Source organism: Canis lupus, chromosome X, assembly GCF_048164855.1.
Source record: "Canis lupus baileyi chromosome X, mCanLup2.hap1, whole genome shotgun sequence".
Lineage (NCBI taxonomy): Eukaryota > Metazoa > Chordata > Mammalia > Carnivora > Canidae > Canis > Canis lupus.
Window position 1 is genome coordinate 37,560,841 of NC_132876.1, and position 4,546 is coordinate 37,565,386.

The 4,546-nt window shown below is 39.2% G+C and overlaps 1 pseudogene; it reads right to left on the reverse strand.

The window, feature by feature from the left end:
• Positions 1-1,257: 1,257 nt before the first annotated feature.
• On the reverse strand, positions 1,258-2,352 carry LOC140628207 (glyceraldehyde-3-phosphate dehydrogenase-like; annotated as a pseudogene).
• Positions 2,353-4,546: the final 2,194 nt, after the last annotated feature.

The following is a 4,546-nucleotide window of genomic DNA, read 5'->3' on the forward strand; positions in this document are numbered from 1 at the left end:
ACATACTGATTCTAAAAGTCATATGAAAATTCAAGACTCTTAGAATAGCAAAGACAACCCTGAAAAGGCAGAACAAAATTGAAAGCCTCATACTTCCTAATTTTAAAACTTACTACAAAGTTACAGTGCTTATGACTGTTTTACTGGCATAATGATAAATATATGGAATACTGGAAGATCTAGAAATTAACATTTATGGTCAATTGATTTTTGACAATGGTATTAAGATGAATGGATAAAGAATAGTCTTTTCAACAAAGGTTCTGGGACAACTGGATGTCTGTATACAAATCAAGGGAGTTAAACTCCTACCTTACAACCAGATTCAAAATTAACTTAAGCTTATATACAGCTTTAAATGTAAAAGCTAGGGATCCCTGGGTGGCGCAGCGGTTTGGCGCCTGCCTTTGGCCCAGGGCGTGATCCCAGAGACCCGGGATCGAATCCCACATCAGGCTCCCGGTGCATGGAGCCTGCTTCTCCCTCTGCCTGTGTCTCTGCCTCCCTCTCTCTCTCTGTAACTATCATAAATAAAAAAAAAGTAAAAGCTAAATCTATAAACTTTTTAGAAGAAAAATAGTTGTTAAGTCTTTGTGATCTTTGATTGGGCAGTAATTTCTTAGACATGATACCTATAGCACATGTAACCTGCCCAAAAATGGTAAATCGGGCTTCATTAAAATGAAAAACCTTTGTGCATCAAATGATACTATCACAAAAGTTAAACAACTTATAGAATAGGAAAAAAATATTTGCAAATCATTTATCTGATATCATATAAAATCATATGTATCTGATAATCCTTTGTTTGTCAGAGCTCCCATAAAGTTATTTTAGCCAGTATTTGGGTTTTTTTTTTTTTTAAATTTCATTTCTATAGGAAAATACATTTCTGGAGCTTTTCTACTCTACCATCTTTCTAAATCTCCAAATTCTAAGGTTTTAAAAAGCTATTATGCCTCCGTTCTGTTTTCTAGGCTAACTGCTTTCATCAACTATAACACTCGGCAACATCTATATATTTCCCCATGATCCCTGATATACAAACATTGAAGTTTGAAATTCCACTGATAAATTTGTTCAGGGCAGGTAGAACTTCTTTCTCACCTTAATACATTCATGTTTCTTTCGATTTTTTTTTTTTTAGCTGGGTACAGTATATTTTATTGATGGTACATAACAAGGTAGGGCTCCCCAAGCACCTCCCCTTCCTCAGAGTCTGGGATGTAAATTGGAGGTCAGGAGATTCCAAGTGTTTTGGGGGATCAAGTTGAGGCAGGGACTCCCCAGCAGCTGAGGGCCTCTCTCTTCCTCTTATTCTTGCTGGGGCTGGTGGTCCAGGAGGCTCTTATTCCTTGGAGGCCACGTGTACCATGAGGTCCACCACCCGGTTGCTGTAGCCAAATTCATTGTCATACCAGGAAATGAGTTTGATGAAGTGGTCATTGAGGGCAATGCCAGCCCCAGTGTTTAAGGTGGAAGAGTGGGTGTCACTGTTGAAGTCACAGGAGACAACCTGGTCCTCAGTGTAGTCCAGGATGCCCTTGAAGGGGCCCTCCAATGCCTGCTTCACCACCTTCTTGATGTCATCATATTTGGCAGCTTTCTCCAGGCAACAGTTCAGATCCACAACTGACACGTTGGGGGTGGGGACATGGAAGGCCATGCCAGTGAGCTTCCCGTTCAGCTCAGGGATGACCTTGCCACAGCCTTGGTGGCACCAGTGGAAGCAGGGATGATGTTCTGGGCAGCCCCTCAGTAGTCATGCCACAGCTTCCCAGAGGGGCCGTCCACAGTCCTCTGGGTGGCAGTGATGGCATGGATGGTGGTCATGAGGCCCTCCACGATGGCGAAGTGGTCATGGATGACTTTGGCCAGAGGAGTCAAGCATTTGGTGGTGCAGGAGGCATTGCTGACAATCTTGAGGGAGTTGTCATACTTCTTGTGGTTCATGCCCATTACAAACATGGGGGCATCAGCAGAAGGAGCAGAGATGATGACCATCTTGGCCCCGCCCTTCAAGTGAGCCCCAGCTTTCTCCATGGTGGTGAAGACCCCAGTGGACTCCACAACATACTCAGCACCAGCATCACCCCATTTGATGTTGGCGGGATCTCCCTCCTGGAGGATAGAGATGGACTTCCCACTGATGAAAAGTTTCCCATTCTCAGCCTTGACTGTGCCATGGAATTTGCCGTGGGTAGAACCATACTGGAACATGTACACCATGTAGTTGAGGTCAATGAAGAGGTCATTGATGGCGACAATATCCACTTTGCCAGAGTCAAAAGCAGCCCTGGTGACCAGGCGCCCAATATGGCCAAATCCATTCACTCCGACGACCTTCACCATCGTGTCTCAGGGATGCGGCTGGCACTGCACCAGAAGATGCGGCTGTCTGTCGAATGGGGAGGAGCAGAGAGCCTCTTTAGAATTCTTTTAATGACATTTAAAAATGTTCTGTAATGATCACAAATTCTGAAAGAGAAGTACAAAGCTTTTAACAATATTATTTTTTTGTTCTTTGTTGTCACTCATCAATATTACCATCAACCTCAAACCTCAGTTCATTTTGGCCATTACCTGCATAAAACCTCTTCTCATAGCCTCTTTTGATACAATCAGAAATCTTTACAAATCTAGGTTCACAAAAAGCTTCATTTGTAGTTTTCACTGATTGCTTTGGGTGCTTTAATCTTTTCTTCCTTCATATTATTATTCATAATCATAGTCATAACTCCATTTTTGAGAACATTTATCCTTCTTTAATCATTATCTTACATTTCAGAGTGGGATCAGATGTACCTTTTTGCTAAACTCGTTAGTCTCTTTCTTTCTGAAATCCAAAGAAATACATTAGTATCCAAATATTTCAACTGCACATAAATCTACTTAGACACATCATTTAGTCCTTAAACTTAAAAGTTTAAGAAAAATGAGTTAGAAAAAAACAAGGATTATCCACCTCCTTGCAGCTAATTAGAAAACAGAAATCACTCCTTTACTTGAATCAGATCATTTTATAGAAGCACAGGGTTACTGACATTTGGCCTCTTAGCTTCATTCAATACTGTACCTTGTAGTCACATGCCTACATGTTCTTTATTCTCATGAAAAAAAAAATGTTTACATTCTATATTAGTTCCTATGATGACTATAATAAAGTACACAAACTAGTTGGCCTAAAACAGCAGAACTTCATCCTCTTAGTGTTGTAGAGGCTTGTAAATCTGAAACAAAGGAGTCAACAGGACCATTTTCCCTGTGTGACTCTGGGTAGAATTCTTGTCTTCTGCCAGTGACCAGAAACCCTTAGCATTCTTTATCTTTCAGCTGTATTTTTTTTAAATTTTATTTATTTATTCATGAGAGACAGAGAGAGACAGAGAAAGAGAGGCAGAGACACAGGCAGAGGGGAAGCAGGCTCCATGCAGGGAACCCGACATGGGACTCGATCCAGGGACTCCAGGATCACGGCCTGGGCCCAAGGCAGGCGCTCAACCGCTGAGCCACCCAGGCGTCCCTCTTTCAGCTGTATTATTCTCATTTATGCTTCTGTTTTTCATATGGAATTCTCTCTGTATAGTCTCCATGTCTTTTTTTTCTTATAAGAACATCAATCATTTTGAATTAGGGCCCATCCTAATGACCTAATCTTTAATTGATTATATCAGTAAAGGCCCTATTTCCAAGTAAGATCACCTTTAGAGTACTGGAGGTTAAGACTTCAGCATATCTTTTGTATTACAGAGTTTAATTCATAACATACTCCAGAGTTGGAACTCAAAAAATGATTAAATCTAAAATACTCCCTCATTTTTCAATTACTTTGATAAGCATCACTGCAATCATCCTTTCTAAACTGTATCTTCCAATGGTACAGAGAATTGCTGAAGATGATGAGCCACTTTAGGGAAAATAAACTCTAATTGACTTTGTAATTGATTAACTTTGTCAGTGTTTTTCAGGAAAGAGGGAAAGGATTTAAAGATTAATGCAGGTTGTCACAGGTGGCAGCAGACAAGGACCCAGATGCTCACAAATCCTTTCACTCCTCAGTGGAATATGTATTGTTTAAAGTAAAAATATAAGAATAGAAAATTGGAAGGCATTGAATACAACTGACTTTTTAAAACTTTTTGCATTTTTGTAATCATTTGGCAGTAGAAATATGTAATAAGAAACAAAAGTATGGCCAGAATTAATGCAATAAAAGGCCATAAGAAAATTATACCTGATTAATCAGTTACTGAACAAAACAAGATGTTTTAAATATTAAAGTTATTTCCACTAAGCATAACAATATGCTATCGCTTTAGAAATAAAATGCATTGTCACATATAACATAATGTATTAAAATTCTCTCTTGGCAATATTATATATGAGAATTAATATATGAGAATTAAAGCAGTTCTCTTAAAATTAGGGAGGGATTTTTTTCCCTAGGCATTGCTTAGAAATGAAAATCTGTAATATAAATCCAGACTTTTTCTAAACTCAAAATCCCAAACTTAATAAAAACTGTGTCTCTAGATATTTAGACTAT